This window comes from Ambystoma mexicanum, chromosome 2p (assembly GCF_040938575.1).
Source record: "Ambystoma mexicanum isolate Mex_15411 chromosome 2p, UKY_AmexF1_1, whole genome shotgun sequence".
NCBI classification, from domain to species: Eukaryota; Metazoa; Chordata; class Amphibia; order Caudata; family Ambystomatidae; genus Ambystoma; species Ambystoma mexicanum.
This window is the reverse complement of record NC_090923.1, coordinates 1,283,086,476-1,283,109,272: the sequence shown is the minus strand read 5'-3', so window position 1 is coordinate 1,283,109,272 and position 22,797 is coordinate 1,283,086,476. Positions and strand designations below refer to the sequence as shown.

Here is a 22,797-nt window from a genome sequence, read left to right as displayed (position 1 = left end):
GGTGCAGGGGAAAGAGGTAATGTAATAGACGAAATAGACAGAGGAGCGACAACCAAAGAACTAGGGGCAGTAGGCTGCGCAGGAGGAGTAGGAATAACGATAGGAGCAATAGCAGGAACGGGCAAGGTGCCCACAACGGGAGCATACGGAGGTGGCGCTGAAGAATCAGGCCTCCGTTCGTTTAATATTTTCTCAATAAACTCCTCGGAAACATGGAAATCTTTAGAGGGGTAAATTTTCTGGACCCCGAGCGAGAAAGCTCTATCCATCTTCTGGGTTTCATCTAATCGTTTTTCCTTGTCATACAACAATGCCTTTTCGGCATTCGTTTTATGACGTCGTGCATGTTTATCCCTACTTTTAAGCTGCTGTAATGCTTCCTTTTTCCAATTTTGTAACACATCAAAGGCTGCTGGCCTAGCCTTCTTTTTAAGCAAAATCGACTCTAAGTATTCAATACGGGGGATCTCAAAGCTACCATTGATTGGCCACTGAAATTCGGAGGCATTTCTGGTCTGTCTGTGCCAAATGTCATTGAATACAATACTACCAATGCCATACTTACAGTACATAGTACACGCCGGCGACCCCTCCTGTGGTGCCGGACGGCTAAATTCCAAAGATTGTCGATCGCTGCGGAACAGAACCCTAAAGCAGCTAGACAATTTCCCAGGCATTTCTCAAAAAATTGGTGTTACCTGGTCCAATAATTGTGTCTGCAGATACAATACGCCAAATTCAAATTGTCAGGGTTAAATTAAGAGCCGGTCACGACTGCACCTGACCAAACCTAAGGAGGACCGTACGGTTTACAAAGGACTTCAACTAACAAATTTTACCTGCGTTCGGTGGTTTCGGCAAATCTGCCCGCCTCGGAATTGGACCCTCGTCAAGATGCCGTGTCAGACCGCACGACTATCGCCCAAGGATCGGATCGTGCAGCGCTGCCGAGGTATCGCGTCTCGATCGGTCGGGCCCGCAGAATCACACCGTCCGATCCCGATTCGATAGTCTGCGTCAACCTTCAATGATCCGGCATCAATCTTGAGGGTCCCTATTCGGGCGCCAACTGTGGAAACAGAGAAATTGACATGAGGCCGGGAAGCCCAAAAGGAAACACACCAACACAGGTTACAAAGGACATACAAAGCGCTTTATTTCAGAGTTACAAAGTTACCAGAGTCAATTGACATGCGAATAGCTATTCGGCCCTCTGACTAACACACGAACCTTCAACGTTAGGTTCGCACTGAAAGTGGGAGAGACCGATCATCGGGATGCATGGGTTTTTATACATTTAGTACTGCATTGGCCAGCCCTCTTACAAGTTAACCATTTCTGGAACCATGGCTAGGGTTCGTAGCCAGGTCGAACACACAATTTCCATATATTAGATCAGTTCCGCTGATACGGTTACATATTTACACATAGGTTAAACAGAGGACAGGGTCTTAGTTCATGACCCTAACAAGTAGCCTGCGGACATATTATTCATTCACGTGTGCGGAGGTCACCATGGCCGAAGTCTTACTCGAAATGTCGTTCGGCCTCCATTTTGTGATTCAGGGTGACTTCCACACTACAAGAGTACCTAAAATGGCGGCTAGATCCAAGATGGCGGCTTACACAATACATTAAGGTCAAGACCTTGCCGCGGAACCTATGTACATAGTATCCTTTAGACAGCTTGGCGTAGGCCAACATACATTTAAACGATGCGATTGGGGTCATAATATTATATCGATTTCCACAAACGGAGAGGCCGAAAGGCTAATGCTTACTTTAAACAAAGTGCTAAGGATTTCCGCCAATGGGGGTGAAGATCTTCTGAAGAAGCTCGTAGAATTCCTGCGAGAGTACCGTACCACTCCCCACCAGTGAACGGGGGTTGCCCCGCGGAAGCACTGTTTGGGCGCTGCCCTCCGGGCCTGATACCGGAAATGGAAGGCCGGGAACCAGGAGTCATAGACAACGAAAAAGTTTGAGAGGAGCGCGCCATGTGCAATCAGAAGGAGAGTGAGAGACGAGGTCTGCAAGACAAAGAGGTGTGTGTTGGCGATTCAGTGTTAGTTCGGAACCGTCACCCAGAGGGCAAATTGTCTTTGCCATGCGAACCTCGCCCGTGGACGGTCACCCATGTGAAAGGGACCATGGTGACGGCAGCCTGTGAACATGGCACGGTCACCCGCAACAGGTCTTTCTTTAAAAAAGTGGACACGTCAACAGAGACCGTTGATCCGGAGGATATACCCCACCATGAGGCGATTCACGAAGTTCCAGTCGAGGCTACCACGAGGGACGTCGTGCCTGCTGAAGACAGTCCCAGTAGAGCAACGCAAGGCACTTCGAGGTATCCAGTGCGAAGGGACCGTAGACTGCCTGCTCACCTCAAGGACTACGTCCTGGAATCAGGAGACTGAGTCGAGGTCACAACGGACCCTCATTTGTGTTGGGGTAATCAGTTTATGTTTACCAGTTTGCATTGTTGTTGCACCATAATGTTATGTTGTGTTGTTGATAAAGAAAAAAAGGGGATGTGACGTCCCAGTCACTTATGGCGCATGCGCGAGCTTCGTTTGGGCAGCGCGCATGCGCAGTTCAATAAAGTACGTCCGTGCGGGCAGTTGCCGCCGGGACGCGTAAGAGGCAACATCGCGTCCCGTGTCTCTGTGTGCGAATGCTTGTATGCATGCGTGAGTGAGGCCCACCCGAGGCACGGGTGACTACACACAACCAGCAGCTCTTCCGGATGGATTTACAAGAATGGGGTCTGGGCCAGTATCAGCCTGCCCATCCCCAGCTTGTCCCTATCCTGTGCGGCAGCAGTAAAGGGCCATTCTTGGGTTGTGGTGTGCTGCCTGTAGTATGGGTCCGGTAATGATAGTGACTGGACCAGCTTTATCTGGGGTATTCCCTGATGCACCTCAGGGAGTGCAGTCGCTTGGGTCTCCTCACAGGCCTTCTCCCCCTCCTTCCACTTACTACCTTGGCCCGCAGAGCTTGAGCCATCATGGTAAACCTGCCTGTCGCTGCGGTCAAGGGGGCGATGGCTGTAGTGCCGGCAGACAGATTTATAGGAGACGATATAGATGTGCATCCTCCCACGCGGCCATCTTTATGCACCTGAGTCATGGATGGATTTGTAGAATGATAATTATGTGTTATTTATATATTATGCCAAAGCGCTTTACATAAAACATATATATGTACAATAACACCCAACAGAAGTTGGTACTCATTTGTCGATCCTGGAAGGATGAAAATCTGAGTTGGCCTTGCTGGGACACGAACCTGCGACCAGCAGATCAAACAGAGATTGCAGCAGTGAGCGCTCAGCACGCTCAGCTATCGTACCAGTATTCCCCAGGCTCTCTCTGCGTTCTTCATGCGGCGTGTGCATCTCCTGGCCCAGTCACACCCATAGTGTCCACAGCCTCCAGCTGCCTGGTTTGCATGAAGGGGTCGGGGACAGATCCGTCCCCCGCGGCTGTTGCATTCTTTGTGATGCTCTGCCAGGAAGCCGCACACTTGTCTTTCAAGTCTATCCAGCTCTTGTGGCAGTCCTTTGCACGCCAGGGTTGGGTGGACACAGCCCTTTTCCGGGTTGTAGTCCCTCGGCTCAGCACACTTGCTGGTTGCAGTCTCGGCCATGAGGTTGTGAACCAGCCTGGGTGCCTCCTTGGCCACGTTCTTTGCCAAGGTTGCCAGCTTCTGCAGGCTAAATCCTTTCCACCTGCAGCTACTCCAGAGTCGTCTCAAATTGATTGCAATTCCAGTAGCGGCTGCCGGCGACAGAGCTTGTGTATGCATTCCCCATCCAGAAATAGTAAGTTGACCTGTTCCTGGTAATGTACGCACACAGTGATGTATTGCCAGTAATTGTCACATGCCGTGTCTTTGTTTTATCAGTCACATGCACAAATTACCGTTTCCACTTGCATGGCGGTAAGGTCTGAATCGACCAGTGTGTCACATTTTACCACATGCATTTCATTTTGCCTTCCAAAGAAGCGACATGTTTTCAACATAATCTTGGTATTGTGTGACGTTTCTTAAAGAGTTAGCTGAAGGCCTGGACCCACTCGTGATCTCGTTCTCTCATATGCTGCGGGGCAGTGGCCAGTTACTGTTGGCCACTGGCCAGTTCTGTGTTGTCTCTTTCTCCAAGGTTCTCCATTTTCTTCTGCAGGCATGAGCTGGGGATTGCATATTTGGGCTGCATCACGCGGGCAGCCAACCAAAAGTGAAACCCCCTCTGTGCCAATGTGCCCAGACTAGCACATTACCCAGAGTACCCAAAGCCCTTCTTCTCTCAGTATGGCGGGCATGTGCGCAGTATGAACGCTTTTTAACGTCGCATGTGGCCATGGCCAGGCGTGTGTATCCAAAACAAAGCACTTGCCAAAAGCTTCCACAGAGGGACAGCTTCCAAAACGAATGGATGTCGGTTAGAAAATCGTTCCACTGTTTTCCATGTTCTTATTTTTACATGCACTTCATTCGTTTAACTCTATATTTAAGGATGTGTTGCTACTTGCCTTTTTTAAAAAAAATGAAAACAATCATATGAGTCGAGTTGCTTGATTTACATTTTTTTCTTCCTGGGGGGGGTTAAGTACAGCAGCACAGATGTCTTATAGCAATCCTGCCGTATATGTACTTCTTGCATGGCCAGTGAAATGCCCGCACTACCAGTCTCCTTCTCCGTCATTCGACCGATGAATCGAGTGTCAGTTGCTGCTTTTGCTGTCACTTTCATTCCCTCTCCCACTCGCACCACTGACTCTCACACTGACACACATCCCTTGCTAACCTTCACCTCTCCATCTCTAACACTGTGGACATCCGTGCCCCTGTCACGAGGAGCCGCATTAAGCATGCCTCCAAGCGCAACAGCTGGTATGATTCCGACGTAGCCTCTCTGAAACACAAGTGCAGAGTTGCTGAGCGGAAGTGTCAGGTTTTGAGCACATCCTCTGACAGACTAGCCTGCCACCTGCTCCAAAGGAAATACAGACTCTCCACCCGCTCAAAGAAGAAGGCCTATATCCAAGCCTAAATCTCTGGGGCCACTAACACGACTGAATTGTTCAAAATCTGGAAGGAACTCGCCAATCCTACTGCAGTCTACACTTCTCCTTTGCAATCCCTGACCCTTTGCACTGCACTGGCATCTCACTTCATAACCAAAACTCAGGACATCCTGTCCTCACTCTCCTCTAAACCGCCCTTCTCCATCGCCTGTTCTCAGGCTTCCCCTGGTCCCCCTCTCTCCTTCCCTCCTACTCTCCTCTTTCTCGCCCATACCACCAGATGAGGTCTACAGACAAGTCCTCTCTATGAAAGTCTCCTTAAAATAAGTGCTCCTATGCTCCTCCAGAACTATCAAGGGCAACATTGCCTCACTTCCTACAGCCATGGCTGATTTCTGCAATCACCTCTTTGCCACTGGCTCCTTCCACAACCCCTCAAGCACTCCCTTGTGCACTCTCTCCTCAAAAAAGCCTTCTGTCTACCCCTTGTGCCCGGCTAACTACTGCCCCATCTCCATTAGCCCCTTACTGGGTAAACTCTTGGAGAAGCTGGTCATCTCCCAGTTAATCCACCACACTAAATCTGTTGGTTCCCTCCACAACCACCAGTCTGGATTCGGAGCATCCAGAGGCACAGAAACTGCACTCCTGAACACCTGTGAAGACTTGCTCTCAAATCTTGATTCCAACTCTCTCCTCCTTCCTGACCTTTCCTCTGCCTTTGATACAGTCAATCATGCCACCCTTATAAATCGACTCCTTGATACCCTTGGCATCCCAGACTTGGCACTCAACTGGTTGACCTCCTTCCTCTCTGACAGACCATCCCAGATTCAACGGGGCCCTTTTCAATCCCCCATCAGACTCTCTACCTGTGGCGTCCCTCAGGGCTCTATCTTCTCGCTGTGGCTCTTCAACATCTACCGTGCCCATTTAGCCCATTTTATCGCTGCTTTCTCTCCTCACTTCGAGTGTTATGCGGATGACACACAGCTCTCCTTCAAGCTTCCCTCCAATGCCTTCCCTTCTTCCACTCTCATTCCTGACTGTCTGACTGCTATTCAGGCATGGTGTGCTGCTTACGATCTCTGCCGCAATGCCAGTAAGCGTGAGATCCTTCTCATTGGGACGCCAGCTCTCTCCTGCTTTCTCCCACACTCTGGCTGCCCTCCATGGGCCCCCTCCCCTCACCCTCTTGTGAGGCAGAAAACCTTGGTGTCATCTTCCACTCCTCTCTCTCCTTTTCTCCTCACATCGCAGACCTTGCTAAGAAGGCCCACTTTCAGATTCAGTTCCTCAAAGGCAGTCTCCCTTTCCTCACCTTCTCTCAGAAACTCAATGTCTCCACATGTCTGGTCCTCTCCAGGCTGGACTACTGGCAACAGCCTCTTCCTCAATCTGCCTAAACCCTCCATTCGCCCCCTTCAACTAATCCATAATAGGACTGCAAGACTTATCCTTGGCCTCAAGCCCAGGGACTGCATCTCTCCAGCCCTCTCTCTACTGTCTCCTGGTTGTTGCGAGGATCAAGTTCCTGCAAGATCCAACTCTCTCTCCGTAAATCCCTCGCTCTCTAGCTCCAACTCGCTGCAGATCCGATGCCTTTCCAAGCAGAGAGTGGGAGGTAGATCTCTTTCCTCCACAAGAGCCTCCCATGGAATGCCCTCCCTGTCCCTCTCATGCTTGAACAGGATACCCTTATGTTTCGGAAGCTTCTCAAGACCCATCTCTTCTCTTCTTCCTTCCCTATTCCCCACCCCTGCTAATGTCCCCTCTGCTGCTTTTGACTGGCTGCCTAGTTCCTTCTGATTCATAAAGGGCACCAGGCCCTCCTCACCCAGTCTACCCCAGCACCTCGGTCTACCCTGACTCCCCCACCCCCCAGTTCTGAACTTGCTCTCTCAGACTCCCTCCCCTGTACTAACCTGGCGGGGCCTGCACCAGTACTGAGCCCATCCAATCCCGTCCTCCGACATAGCATGCAGACCTTCATTCCCAGAACTCCCTGCATTCCCCTGGCACTTGTCCACCTTGCCTCCCCTTGCCTAACCCGGGGGCCCTCTTCCCCCTTCCTCCTCCCCCAGCACTTGCTCCTTTTCACTCTGAGCTGCACTTCCTTTCCCTCCTTAGCATTAGCGTGCTCTGCTCTGACCGCACCTGCCCCCACCTCTCCCACTCCCCTGCACCTCTGGTTACTGCACTTGCACAATCCAAATGACAAATGCCTAGTAGTACCGTTTTTGTCCCTCTCTTTTGTCTTGTTGTGCCTTGAAACACCATTTGCTGTATAGGAGCCTTATAAATACCCATTAATTAAAAAATAACTAAACCAGTACTGGGAAAGTCAACCGTGTTAGCTGTGTTGTGTTCTGTTACTGTATCTTACTACTGTGTTATTACTGCTTGGAGTGACAGAATGCCATTGGTGAAGGTGTACTGTCCTGTGAATTTTCGTTTATGCTCCCCCTCATTTAGATGCTAGGACTGCATTTCACAGGGACTGGTCCGCAAAGTACCAGTCACTTTGAAATGGAAAATAACTAGATTTAAAAAAAAAGCATTTCTATCCTTGTTTGGGGAATAGAAGTACAAGTGTGACAGCAGTGTTTCATTATGGTGCGGTCATACTTGAAAATGCATGAAAGGATCAGAAGTGACTCTGTCATGCACGGTGCACCCCCCTGAGCCAACTCCAAACAGGTGCAGGGCAAAGTGTTTGTTTTCTGCATTTTTTAAAGCACACCCGATTTGTGAATTTGGAATGCGCTTCAGAAAATGCAGAAACACACCCTTATTTTTGTGACTGAAATGTGCAGAAACACCCCGTTATTTACACAAATGTGCAAAGTGGGTGGGAAAGGACATCTGAATGTGTGCATCATAGATGTGCACCGTCTAATCACTTGCACTAAATAAGGTTTGAGAATCTGCCCCAATGTCACCATCATATGCTTTGGTGTTAAAAGGTGTTGTCAGTGGTTACACATGAGGTGATTTCTGGCTCAGAGAGTGAGTAACCTAACATTGCAAGCCAGATCACAAATACAGGCATACGTCTACAGTTAAAAGACACACCAGCAGGTCAAACGCAAAATGGCCACATTTCAGACACAAAAGCTGCATGCACCTTTAAATGTGTAAACAAGAAACGCATCATTTTTTTTATTTTTTTTATTTTTTAATGTGATACAGTTTTTTAAAAACAAAAACTTTACACATAAGTCTAAAAAGAAATTTTTGAATTATTAAACAGCAATTTTTAAACAGCAATTCATCATTAAAATGAAGAAAAGAAAAAACGTTTAAAATCATGTTCAGATTCATTCTTATTAAAAAATGTCACAGGTTATAGTCAGAAGTTAACTTTCGTGCAGTTTCATGTGATAGCATGTAAAAGCTCATTTATTATTATTATTTATTGATGCAAAGAGAGTAACCTAGCTTTCAAATTTCTAGTATTCCCTTAACTGTATACCATACTCTGTATAAGGCCAAATGTAGGCTAGGATTCAAAGTGTTAATACATGCTATCCAGAAGTCTTTGGACTTAATATGGTCGAGATTGTGTAGGTATCTGCTATAATGTTTTATGTAAGTTAATCCCAATCTAGGGCATAGTGTGAGAACGTGTCTTGCAGTTTCAGGTAAGTCTTTATTCTTACCTACCCTGCAAAAACGCTCTGTTTTAGAAATGGCCCGTTCGGGGCCCGACACCGCTAGGACTGGTAGATGGTTGATACGTAGGAGTAATAGGAAGCGTCTTAAATTAGCCGAGGGGCAAAGGTTGAGATATCCTTGTGCTCTCCTGAAGGTATATAAAACATGAGTTATAAATCCGTAACTGGGAAGACTCGCAAGATGGCTAAAATTGTCTTGCCAGTCCCAAATTTTAAGTCGTTCTACCATTTGGGACTTTAGATTTATAAAATTGTCCTCCCAGTTAGGGGTCCATTCTATCGCCTTAAATAGAGCATTCATTTCTCTCACAAAACGGGCCTGCTTATTCCTGTCGATTTCTTCTTTCACGGTTATCAAAAGGGGATTAATCGGGTTAGTATGCATCTTAATATAGACCTCGGCTCTTTTCTTCAAGATCAGAGCTTTTAGAGAGGGTAAACCTAGCTCTAATCTTAGTATCGCCATGGGTATTCCCGGTGGCAATCCCAACAGCTTTCGCCAAAAACGTCCTTCCAGTTTCTGCAGCCAGTCCAAATTAAGGTTAACTAGGGCTTCCAGTCCATAGATTACCGTGGGTATCAGGCACTGGATATAAAGTTGGCGAGCTGCCCACATGGAATATCCACTCTTCTTACGAGTGAACTGATATATCATAGAGGTAAATTGCGCTGCTTTTGCTTTGCGGGCTTGTACACATGATTGGGAATTACCCTTAGAGTAGAATTCAACTCCCAGATATTTATAGCTATGGGTATATTGAATTTCCTGACCTCTTATAGTCATTCTGGGGCGGCTCACTTTGCCTTGACTATATAGGATCAACTCTGTTTTCGTGTGATTAATTGTGAGTTCATTCTCCTCCGCATACTCCCAAAGTCGCTCGGCCGAGCGTAGGATGCCACTAAATGTGTGGTCAAAAATAACCACATCATCTGCGTACGCCAGAATTAAACAGTGTTGGGAGCCAACTTTGGGAGGGCAGTTACTCACCTCTCTGATACATTTTGGAATATCGGAGACAAACAAATTGTATAGCATGGGTGCGGTGACACAGCCTTGTTTCACCCCTCTTGTTTGCTCTATCACCCTAGTTGTAGATCCACTTCCGTCAAGCCTCAACTGGACTGTGGTGTTATGGTGTAAGAGTTGCAGATAATGGAGCAAGCCTTCAGGGCACGCCAGGCCATAAAATTTCCTCCATAGCTTCTCTCTATTAACCATGTCAAAAGCTGCCTTAAAATCTATATATAAGGCATACAATGGCGGATTATTGGGGAGTAGAGCTTTATCTCTAAGGCTGTTCATGATGAGAAGATTGTGAGTGGTAGAGTAACCAAATCTGAATCCGCTTTGAAAGCGGTCCAGAATCCCTTCCGTTTCGGTCCAAGATTGTAGTTTCTGTAACAGTAAGGAGGCAAATAATTTACCAGAGCAATCTAACATAGATAGCAAACGGTAATTGGCAGGATCAGATCTATTGCCTTTCTTAAAAATAGGCACTAAAATTGCTCTTTGCCAGGACTCAGGTATTACTCCCTCTTTTAAGACTTTTTCAAAGAGGATTTTCAAAAGGTTAGCCCAGAAAACTGGGTTACTCTTCATAAGTAAATTAGAGAGACCGTTAGGCCCCGGGGCTCGGGAGGATTTAAGTTTAGTAATCTTACCTATCAGGTCTTCTAGGGAGATAGGAAACGGCTTTGGAACTAAAGAGGTGGTTGGAAGAGTTCCGGGGTTAACTGCTGTCATACCATTACGCGTTTCCAAAAAATTAACCCATTCCTCCGCATCAATCGGGTTTATTTGGGGAGTTACCCTGCTTCCCCTAGCTTCTCCTAGAAGTTCCCAGATGTTCCGGGGATTTCTCGAGCAAATAGTCTTCACAGTTTTTTGCCAGTTTACCAATTTTTTCGATCTGTTCCAGTGTTTTAACCATGTCCTATACCTATTTTTTATCTTTCTGATCTTAGTATGTGTATCCATAATTAGATGGGAGTGGGCTCTGATTCTACGTATCTCCCCTCTCAGAGTACGCTTAGCATCACAAATTGTTTTGTCATAAACCTCAATCGAGCCCTGTTCTCTAATAACAAGTAATGATTTTTTTGTAGCATACTTACCCGTAAAATTATAAATCCACCCTTCGAGTTTTTCTATTGAGAGGTTAGCAAACATAGTGTGATAATCAGCATCCCATTCACCACAATCTTGACAAGCTTTAGCTATATTTTTCTCAGACCATATTAATCGTGAACCAGCATGATTAACCAACATACTTCCTATAGCTATTGTTGAAGGAGATACCGGATCACATTTCAGACTTAAACTCAGGCCTCTATGATCACTCCAGTCATTGTCTATTATTTCCATGTCATTAACCAGGGAAGCCACCTCCGGGCTAATAAAACAGTAATCAAGAGTGCGGCGAGCAGTACCTGCTTTCCAAGTATAATGTCCCGGGCGGTCGCTCATAGTTCGACCGTTTAGGCATTCCAAGTCCCAGCTCTTCATAAAACACAACCACTTCTCCCCTTCTTTATCGCTATAATTCTGAAGCATGAGGGGATACGGGTGTAAATATTTGTTATTAGATGTACCACCATCCCCTTTGATGGCGCAATTGAAATCTCCAGCAATAACAAAAAAATTATTTTGGTGTTCATTCGTCCACTTAGTGAGTAAATCGTGTAGTCTATCTTGTATTTGATCACTCATTGATGCATCGTATGGATTATAAACATTGACCAGCAAGAGTTTCGTCTGACTATTTTTGATCGGTATAATCACCTCCACCGCATTAATATTATCCTCATGATCGTTAGTAATTTCACTAGATGCTATAGTTTTACTTACACCGATCATCAACCCCCCAAAAGGTCTTCCCTTTTGGCCTTTTTTGGCAAGAATGTGGTACAATTTATACCCATCTATTATAATTGGGGCAGTTAGCCAAGTTTCCTGCAGCAGAAAAAAGGTATAGTTCATAATGAAAGGTAACGAGCCATTAGTTGCGGTAATATGTTTGAAACCCCTGGTATTCCAGGATAGTAATGAGCAAGTTCAGGGTTGATTTATAACCGTGGGCAAGGCCTCTGCGAGCCATTTTAGAGTGTTCTGGATGTCACTCATTTGGACTTTGGTCCCAGCAAGAGGAGGTGGTTTAGTTTTATTGTCAGTTTTAGTAGACTCGGAAGCTTCTTTGATCAGAGGGTCTGCATCGTCAGGATTCACATCTACCCCCAATCCTACTTGCGCTAAGTTGACTTTATGCTTACGGATCAGCTGAGCTGAGGCCAGGACCGTACAATGCAGTGCTGTAACATTAGGATTAGTGGTACATAAAGGCTCAACAAATGAGAAATCCTCAGATCTAATAACTCTTAGTTGAGGTATTAGGTGAAGTTTCTCGAGCATGCCTGTCCGAGGAAGCCATTTGCCACGGCATTGCTGATTCAGATTCTTCACAATGCAAATCCTATTTCCTTCTCTATTCTCTTCCTTTGCTAGAGCCGGTGTGTCTCTATCAGTTTCCATGCTTTCAAATGTACTATTAGGATTATTCCTTTGAGGGGTGGAAAACTGATTGTCAATAGAATGATTTCCTGTAAGAATAGAGTCTTGGCTAGCATTGCTCACTGCGGAAATTTCTTTGGATTTTTCCGTCAATATCCAGCTGGTGAGTGTACCCGGACCTTTATTTCGGTTTTTCTTTCTTTTAAGAGCCCTTTTTCTAGCCTTTTTAGATTTCTGTTGTGGAATTGCTGTATTTGGTAGTGGAGAGGCCACCTCTACCGGAACATTTCTTAAGGCTGCTCTTTTCGCCATTCTACGCTGTTTCTTAGTCAGGCGAGCATTTCCTTCGTTTGTCGGGTGTTCGTTCCCCTCGACGTTAATTGGGCTAGATGGAATCTGAGGCTCCTTTACCTCTACATGACCTACTTCATGATCTAAATCTGGAACGGGGAGATTCAACTGTAGAATTGTATTCACGTGTATTCTACCGCATAGTTTTAGGAGAATTTTTAGGGCAAATTGGAGAGAGGATAAGGACGCCTGTATCTCAGTAATAGCTGCAGAGTTTAACTGTGAAAGTTCACTAGGTTGGTCGGCCTTACTTTGCTCTAGCTCCTCTAAGTCGATCAATAGATTTGGTGATTCAGACAGTCGCCCAGAACATAAAGATCTCTGAGGGGGATTGGCAGGTTGTAGCACTTGAGCCTCCACTGTTATACTTGCAGCTTTCTTGGCAGTCCCCATCTCGATAATCCCTAATTCTCCTGAATTAGGAATAGGGGCCATAGATTTTTGTATGGACAGGCATAAATCCAATAACGAATTATTGTCAATATCGTCAAAGGATGTAGCATCCAGTGGTCGGCTTGCGCTCTGTTCAGCTGGAAGTATCACCTCCGTATGTTCGTCGATGCATTCAGGCAAGTTTTTTTTTTTTATTAAATAGCTCAGGAATGGTGCCTTTAACGTTAGCTGGCGATTTCAAACTGTCCCCACCACTTGGATTGATAGTAGGTGTATAGGGATGATTTGTTCTGCCTTTCCGTAAATTGTAGGGCGCTTTTGCCCCGCGTGCTTTAGGCGGCATTTAGGCTCCGAGGAGTAGCGAGGAAGAAAATAAAAGTAGTAAGCCGAGAGAGCCAATCTTTAGGAGTGGCAAGTCGTTCAGCGGTAGATGCGTATAATTCAGGTTAGAGGGTCTATGTAGAAGGTTATTAGTTCCTAGTAAGGATCGAAGGAGATTGTAATCTTCCACAGACTCCCCAGGACTATGCCGGTAGATGATACTTAATTGTGCGGTTAGGCTTATCTTATTCCTCACGTTCTGCAGTGAGGCTTAGTGGCTGATGCGCCCACGCGCCAAACAGCCGCACAACAGCCAGTGGGCTTTACTCGGCCGGGCTTAACGCCGCAAGGGTGGCTCTCGGCTCAATATGAGTCCCAAAGATGTCACGTGTTCAGTCACGTGACGTCGCTCGGCTCCGCCTCCTCCAGGAAGCCCGAGGTCTCAGCAAGAGCTACGTTCAGCTCGCAGTGCTGAGGGGGTGAGTTTCACCAGGATTTACTTCCTTACTCCAACGCGATCCTTCAGCATACAATTAGACACGCCGCTCGGGCGGCTCTCGGCTCAATATGAGTCCCAAAGATGTCACGTGTTCAGTCACGTGACGTCGCTCGGCTCCGCCTCCTCCAGGAAGCCCGAGGTCTCAGCAAGAGCTGCGTTCAGCTCGCAGTGCTGAGGGGGTGAGTTTCACCAGGATTTACTTCCTTACTCCAACGCGATCCTTCAGCATACAATTAGACACGCCGCTCGGGCGGCTCTCGGCTCAATATGAGTCCCAAAGATGTCACGTGTTCAGTCACGTGACGTCGCTCGGCTCCGCCTCCTCCAGGAAGCCCGAGGTCTCAGCAAGAGCTGCGTTCAGCTCGCAGTGCTGAGGGGGTGAGTTTCACCAGGATTTACTTCCTTACTCCAACGCGATCCTTCAGCATACAATTAGACACGCCGCTCGGGCTGCTCTCGGCTCAATATGAGTCCCAAAGATGTCACGTGTTCAGTCACGTGACGTCGCTCGGCTCCGCCTCCTCCAGGAAGCCCGAGGTCTCAGCAAGAGCTGCGTTCAGCTCGCAGTGCTGAGGGGGTGAGTTTCACCAGGATTTACTTCCTTACTCCAACGCGATCCTTCAGCATACAATTAGACACGCCGCTCGGGCGGCTCTCGGCTCAATATGAGTCCCAAAGATGTCACGTGTTCAGTCACGTGACGTCGCTCGGCTCCGCCTCCTCCAGGAAGCCCGAGGTCTCAGCAAGAGCTGCGTTCAGCTCGCAGTGCTGAGGGGGTGAGTTTCACCAGGATTTACTTCCTTACTCCAACGCGATCCTTCAGCATACAATTAGACACGCCGCTCGGGCGGCTCTCGGCTCAACATGAGTCCCAAAGATGTCACGTGTTCAGTCACGTGACGTCGCTCGGCTCCGCCTCCTCCAGGAAGCCCGAGGTCTCAGCAAGAGCTGCGTTCAGCTCGCAGTGCTGAGGGGGTGAGTTTCACCAGGATTTACTTCCTTACTCCAACGCGATCCTTCAGCATACAATTAGACACATAATATTTTCATGTTACTTTTGTTTAAGTGCAATTTGTCACTAGGGAGATGGACTAAAATTACACAACTCTCTGCTGACACCTCTGATTCTTTCCATACTACAAGCCAAGGACCAGGGGAGCTATACTATTACTCAGAAAAGCCTTTTAAGGCTCAAGACTGCTCGGAAAAAATGTGGATTATTTAAATGAATAAGGCTACGTATTACGAATCACTGATGCTTTTAATGTTCAACCATACCTGGTGGCACAGTCTTAGTACCCAGTGAACGTAAAGCAAAATTCCTCTAACGGAGAATGTCATGTTATGATTAGAAACAAATGTAAACCCAAAATTATTTTTAAAAACATAGGTTATGTAAGGGTGTAGAAGCAAGAGAGTGGCACACGGGTGGCGTATGTATTGTTATAAACATGTATTCAACTTAAGAAGGGTTGGGGGAAATGCCTCACTAGCCCTAACACTAAGAGGGGGTTCCCTGCCTCAACAAAATGCTCTAATGGGTCGGTCATGATGTCCAAAAACATATACGCCTACCGTTGTGTCAAAACCCTATCTCTAACCCTCACACTAATAACTCAAACTAAAGTGCAGGGGGGTGATCTTCTTAACAGTTCAACGGTTCCACTGTAGCTCAAAACACAAAAGTTCTCACAAAGTGCAAAGCAACTCCAAAAAGATAGACAATCTTGGTCCTGCAGGCTGTCGGCTTCTGGTGTTGCCAAGAGAGAGTTTCCTTTCTCTTGGCGGGTGACAATGTCCACTTTCCTTCAAGGGGCTTTGTTTCTCTTTCCCTTGATTTCTCTTCCCACTTCATGGCCTTTTTTATACCACAGTTCGAGGTGGTATGTGTCCGTTCCCCTTTCTTCTTCTATCCTCATAGTCAATCCGGTGCACTAACCTGCCAGACACTGTGTTTGTGAAGATTAGCATGGGTGCAAGTATTATTGCTCAACTAGCCTTTCTCAGGATTAGTTTCAATGGTCTTGGTTTTATGTCTCTTGCAGTCCCAGCCAACCAGGTACACTAACCTGCCAGATACTGTGACTAGGAAAATAGCCTTGGATGAAATCTTCATGTGGGCGAGGGTCCCAGACTCGCTTTTCTTCTGTCTCCCAATTTCCTGGACTTTTTCTTTGTCCACCAGGGTCCCTGGCCCTGTATTCGGGGTCCCTCCCCTTCAGACAACTTCTGCTTCTACTTCTCATGACCCTCGCATCTACCCAATAGCCAGCATACGTTGTTTCATGGTCTGCGAAGGCCGTGGGTTTCTTGCGACACCATCGGTCTGCTGTGGGGGTTGGTCTGCGCTCACCATCCTCTGGTGCATCTCCGCCGACTGGCAGAGGTAAGTGAGGCTTCAAAAATGCAGCGTTGCTTCCTTGTTTCTCCCCTGGCTGGGCACTGTAAGGAAGTCATGGTATCAAGAATAGACAGACACAAGTGATCACAGTTCAGGGGTGTTTATTAAACTGTATAGGTAGGTTGGAAAAATGCCTACTCTTAACCTAAATCTAAGATGGGAGCAAGCTACGACCATCAAAAAATAAGGTAGTCCTAGTGGTGTTGTGTCAAATAAAAGGGCCTATACTAAAAATAAAACTATTGCCAATCCTTATGCTGAATACAAAAAGAGTGTGGGATAGGGTTTCACAAGAAAGAAAGAAGTGTTCAAAAATGATAAGTCAGGATGTGTTAACCAGGGGTCTCCCTTCCCCACGTTTTGAGCACGGGACAAGGCGGGACTCCTGAGCACAGCACACTCTTGAGCTTTCCCAGCACAAGACAACAGTTCTGCTTCACCTATCCGGACCTTCAGTGGTTAAGTCTCTTTTCTACAAAAAAGTCTCTTGCCCCAAGGACCTGATGGGTTTCAAAAATAACAAACAAAAGGAGTTCTGTTCCAAATGTACGTTGGGTGATGGCTTCAACCCTGGGTCCCCCTCTTCCGGGTGTAGACCCCTCAAACAGTTCTTATCACTATCAGGATCTTCGGAGGTTGTCTCTCCTGCTTTCGAGGATCTGATAGGTTCCAACAATAAACAAAAAGTTCTTTCGGATTATACTTGAGGTGATGCTTCTTCACCTCTGGGCCCCCCTCTTCCAGGCGCAGAATCCTCTCAAATATCAGCCTCCCTCCCGTCAGGTTCACTCTGGATAGTATTCTAAAGGCATCTTATTCTTGCCTTTGTGTCGATGGGGTAATGGTTTTCCAACCCCTTGCATCCCCCTCTGCCAGGCTCAGACCCTTCTCAAACATTTGCCTCACTCCATCGGGTTCACTCTGGCTTTTGCAAAGATATTTTCTCCTTGGCGTTCACAAATCTCAGTGGACATCCTTCTGCCAGGTTCACTTTTGTCAACACACTGTTTCTTGGGACTTTAGACTTCGCCCCTCTTTATTGGCATCCCTCCGCCGTGTTCACTCTTGCCATTTTACCATTCCTTTATTTCCTTCTGATGCAGGATTTACTTCCCTTGTGTTTTCAATGGTTTGTTCGTCAAAGACTTTCGACTGTACTGGGATTTTGCTGGACCCCTGTATGACCACTTTGACCTTTTCCTCGGGGCTCCCCTAAATTCTCTGGTATCAGTAGTTGCATTCAATGCGGGATCAACCAGAGTCTCTTGAGTAAGCACCCACGTGGTGGCGGACCCCCTGCAGCTGGTCTTCCCTTAACAAGTTACAGTTCTTTGAACTTTCCTAAGTGTGCCACCTTGCGACTTTCATTCAACGCAGTTTTTTTTTATAGGTTCCCGTTTGACTCACCGACTGTGATGAAACACTTGGCTTTTTACTATATCTGGAGTCAAGGCCTGTACCACGGTAGCAGGCGTCTCCCTCTGTCCTGCTTATCAGCGTAGGCACGCTCCGTGTACCTATGATATCTGCTGCAACACACTTCGGCTATTGTTCAGGGAGACACCTTCAGGTTTCTCACATACCCTTCCCCAATGCGAGGTGGATATGCCTGTTATTTGCCTAGGTCCTATGTTGTTAATACCTGTAAGAGAACAGGAACAAGAGATGTCCATGAATTCGCGTATATTCCACTGATCGGTTTGAGTCATTATAGGTAGAGGTGGGGTGGTTTTACCAGTCTCTCTACAATAACCTATGAATTGGGATTTAGGGTCTATGTTGGGTTTCATGGGTTCAGACATTTCCCAATTCCATATGGGAGAGTTTTGGGAGTAATAATTTGCCTGCCAAGAACTCTGGGGTAGAAAATCCCCATAAGGAGGTGGAGACTCCTGTAAAAGAGTAGAGAATGTGGGGAAGTCTCTCCCTAGAATAATTTCTTCGGGGAGTCCTGGACTGATGGCTGATGGTACTTCACATGATTCACACCAGATTTCAATGCATACAGGTATCTTAGGGTATACTTCATTGTCTCCTTGGACGCATGTAACTCTGACTAGGTCTGCATCATCTAGGTCTTTTATTGAAACCAAATCGACTGCCATGGCCGTTTGTTTACTCCCTGAGTCCACTAGGGCCCGTACTTGTCTCCCGTTTATCCAAGCTTTTTCATAGGAAAAATCAGTAGGGATCTGACATAAACAGATGCTAAAGGTCTCTAGTTCTTCCTCGGGTTCTTCCCACTCTTCGCCCTTTAAACACCCTATTTCCATAGGTTCATCCTTTATATTCTTTGGGCAGTGTCTAGCTTAGTGTCCTGTTTCTCTACAGGAGAAACAGACTGGTGGAGGTGGTTTGTCTCCTTTTACATCCTCTCTTCTACCTTATCTTTAGTTTTCAAGTTGATCTTTCTGATCTCCACTCTCTCTCGTGTCAAGCCTTCCTAATTTCAGAACGATCCCCGCCTGGTTTATCTATTCCCCAAGTTGGAGGTCGGTGGATAGGTTTATGATCCTTCCATTCCTCCCAACGATGGACAGAGTGGAAATGGTTAGCTGCATCTGAATGGTTTTGTGCGTTTCTGTAGCTATGGCTAGGCTAGGTGGATTTAGTTGCAGAACGGCCTTCTGCAAAAAAGGGGGTAAGGAGTTAGTGAATTGTTCCAAAGTGATAATTTCGGTCAGTTCTTCTAATGATTTGTAACTAATCCAGAGGGCCAGTGTGTTTTTGACATGTTCACCCATTTCTAAGGGGGTTTCCCCTGGGTTCAATCAAATGCCCTCAATTTCTGCCGATAGAAATTGCAGGTTTGCCCCACTCTTTTAAGCAGCCCTTCTTTAATGGATTGAAGGGTGGCTCCTTTGCCAAGATTAAGTAGCTGATATGAGGTTTGTAATTGGCCTTTCAGGAGAGGGGCTAAATAGCACCTTTTAAGGTTCTCTTCCCATCCTAGTTGTTCAGCGAGGTGTTTGAAGTTTATAAAAAACATTTCTTAAATCTTCGCCTTCAAGATAGGGTTGGAGAACCCCCTGTGGTAGTAAGGGCCTTGCTTGCAGTTCAATTAGTTTAGCAAAATTTTCTTGAAGTCTAATCTCGGCCTACATCTGATTGGCTGCTAACTGGGCGATAACTTTGGCTAAGTCGGCCATTTCTTCCGGTGGTGTAAGGGTTCCTTCTGTAGATGGTTCTGAATCAGAAAGAAAGCCACTTTCAACTCTGTCGGATACAGTGTCGAAATCATCCGACTCGTCCGACTCTCAGTCTGTCGAAGTAATGGGCCGCAGTGGATTTATCCCTAAACCTGATGCTCCCGCAATGGATAATGATTGGGTACCAAATAAAAAGGTTCAGAAGGAGGTGGGTCAAGGCACTAGGTCGGATGAAGGGAAAAAGCGGTCAAACTTTTAGAATTATCCGGTCCCACGGTTGTATGTGGCAATGAGGGAAAGGAAGGGTATCTAGAAACACTTGGTTCTTAAAGAACAGATCCTGTTGACCAGATGGGATACCCAATTGAGAAAACAGCACCTCTTTTAGTGTGGATACGCGGTCGGAATCAAGGAGATCAACTTTCTCTAATAATAATAATAATAATAATAATAATAATAGTATCTGGTGGCACCACAATTATTAGCACGGGTTTCAATTTGTATCAGTTGAATCACATTGCACTACTGACACCATATATAAGGAAGGCATGGTATCAAGAATAGACAGACACAAGTGATCACAGTTAAACTGTATAGGTAGGTTGGAAAAACGCCTAATCTAAACCTAAATCTAAGATAGGAGCACGCTATGACCATCAAATAATAATAAGGTAGTCCTAGTGGCGTCGTGTCAAATAAAAGAGCCTACACAAAAAAAAAATATTGCCAATCCTTACGCTAAATATAAAATGAGTGTGGGATAGGGTTTCACAAGAAAGAAAGAAGTGTTCACAAATGATAAGTCAGGATTTGTTAGCCAGGGGTCTCTCTTCCCCATGTTTTGAGCACGGGACAAGGCAGGACACCTGAGCACAGCACACTCTCAAGCTTTCCCAGCACGAGACAACAGTTCTGAACACAGCACACTCTCAAGCTTTCCCAGCACGAAACAACAGTTCTGCTTGACGTATCAGGACCTACAGTGGTTAAGTCTGTTTTGTGCAAAAAAGTCTCTTGCCCCAAAGACCTGATGGAATTAAAAAATAGCAAACAAAAGGAGTTCTGTTCCAAATGTATGCTGGGTGATGGCTTCACCCCTGGGTCCCCCTCTTCCGGGGACAGACCCCTCAAACAGTTCTCATCACTATCAGGATCTTCGGAGATTGTCTCTCCTGCTTCCGAGGATCTGATAGGTTCAAACAACAAACAGAAAGTTATTTCGGATTACACTTGAGGTGATGCTTCTTCACCTCTGGGTACCTCTCTTCTGGGCACAGACCCCTCTCGAATATCAGCCTCCCTCCTGTTGGGTTCACTCTGGCTTTTATACATACAGATTGGAAACGCAAGCAAATAATAAACCTCCTTGTCCAATTTTGCTAACGTGGACGGAATGGCAGGCTTATCTTTGCAAAGTCATAGATCGTTGATTAGCTGCAACACAGCGAAAATACAATTATTACCCAATGTTAAAAGGGACTGTCCAGTCAAGGATGTATGAAAATCTCTTGTTTATTATTATTCAACAGACAGTTCGAGCCAACTACAAAATACAACCCACCCCTGTAAGGGAATGCAGAGGACAGACAGTTTCAAGAAGGAAAAGGGATGCACTCTGGAAACTGACAGAAGGGTAGTCGGTAAAGTAATCAATCCCAATAGTTCAAGAATACTTGGTATCAGCACAAATGGAGCAATGGGTCATACAATGTCACTAGGGACCTTCGGAGAAGGACCAGGGGCACAGAACAACAATGTATATTGTGCCTATAGAGGTTCTTGGTGCTCAAACAAGGTCGAGTCGGTTTCAGGGCGATATTCAGCTCTAGGGACAGAGTTCATTATAGGAGACAGCTGGGAGTATCAGGCGACACGCAGTTCGTCGAGCGAGCCTGGACGGATGGCTGCAGACTGGCTTACACGGCAGCTCTGGGTCAGGAATTGTTGTCTCAGTGCTGGTTGGTGGGTCTGAAGCACTGTTCGAGGCTTCTCGGATGGCGTTAGCGACTGCAGCGTGACAACAGACAGCAGTGCAGTCTGTTGCAGCTCGAGGGGCTTGACTGGCTCGAAAATGTCCTTTAATGCGGACGCTGGTTGATGCTTGTCGATGTACTCCTCCTAGCTACTTCACTGGGCCTGTGTCATCCTTTAAGGCAAATGGCCCAAAGTTGAGTAGAGTATTGCAGGCAACAGTCTTGTCCTTGGTTTGGTTCAGAGACTTTCTGCCACTTCCTACCTAGGAAGCTTGCTGCAGAGCCGAGCAGGACACGCTGTGTGGTGGCCGGGTACTGGTTCTGGAGCTGCTGGAGGGTCCTCTGGATTCAGTATCTCCCTCTGTTCCCTGGGAGATGTTTAGGGGAGGGGTCTTGCTTCCCTCTTTGGAAAACCTGGCCTTCCTTCACTAGCAGAAACTTTAAGGCAGACTGTACCTTCAGCCAGGGTCCAAATGAGTTCTTCTTGTTAGTCCATGCAAAGTTTTCAGATGATCTGCCAAAAGAGGGGATCAACCCTCTTTTAAAGCCAAATGGGCCTCAGTGGTTGATGTAGGATAAGCCTACCTTAATGAATCAATCCTGCGTCCCCACCAACAATCTCCTGCATGCGTGATGTCATAACCAGAGTGCTTTGCAACAGAAAAGGTAAAGAGGTGAAAACATGTAATACTAAGTCCCACCCATCTTCCTGTCTGTTGTGGATCAAAGGGTCTCTCTGGTTAATTGAGCTCTTGGTGGTTCCTGATTAAAGTGGCAGGGCTCCCTTAATGCTGCAGCGGACCAGACTTTTGGTCTCTGCCAAACCACATACTCGTATCTTCTGAATGGGGCCCTTGCAGGGATGACTACTGTAAATGCATAGTTCCAGACATGACAGGTCACTGCCCTTGAGAGGCGGGAGCTGGCTTCAGTTTGACACAGTGCATATCAAAGGTTGCTGCGACCAGCAGCTAACAAAGGACAGGGCGGATCCATGGAGCCTTTGTTAGTCAATTAGGCCGGCCATGCCTGGAGAAAGGTTTGGCACTCCCTCTTCTGAGATGCCTTGATGTACTCTTGGCTGTCATATTCCAACTAAATATGACAGGGGGGGGACAGCGCCTGTAGGCTGTGTCCACCCAGAGTACACAGGTCTATGTGTATGTCATGCAGTGAGTATAGGAAAATGTGTGTGGATTAGCCCCACACTTTTTCTGGAGGTTGATCTACCATCATTCAATTTAATTTAAATTTTCAAGAACAGCCCAGGTGAGCGCAGACGTGCGGTTTGGTCGAATTCCTCCCACTGCATCCCACCTCCCACAGTGGAATTCTTGGACTGTGGCCACACTGCACTGCCCACATGAGAAGGGTTCTCACCCATGGGAGAAGGGACGACATCCAGGGATTCGTCACAGTTAGTTAACTTGCCTTTCGCTCTTGGCTCTCAAGATCAAAGGAGCTTTTTCTGGGAAAGCAGTCCCGCTCC

General features: G+C 46.6%; 1 long non-coding RNA gene across 1 annotated transcript in view; it reads left to right on the top strand.

The window, feature by feature from the left end:
* Window positions 1-3,624: 3,624 nt before the first annotated feature.
* The window catches only part of LOC138567416 (uncharacterized), a 114,938-nt gene continuing 95,765 nt past the window's right edge, over window positions 3,625-22,797 (top strand). The window contains exon 1 of the long non-coding RNA XR_011302202.1: window positions 3,625-3,826. This is a non-coding gene — a long non-coding RNA (uncharacterized lncRNA). The remainder of the gene's footprint in view (window positions 3,827-22,797) is intronic.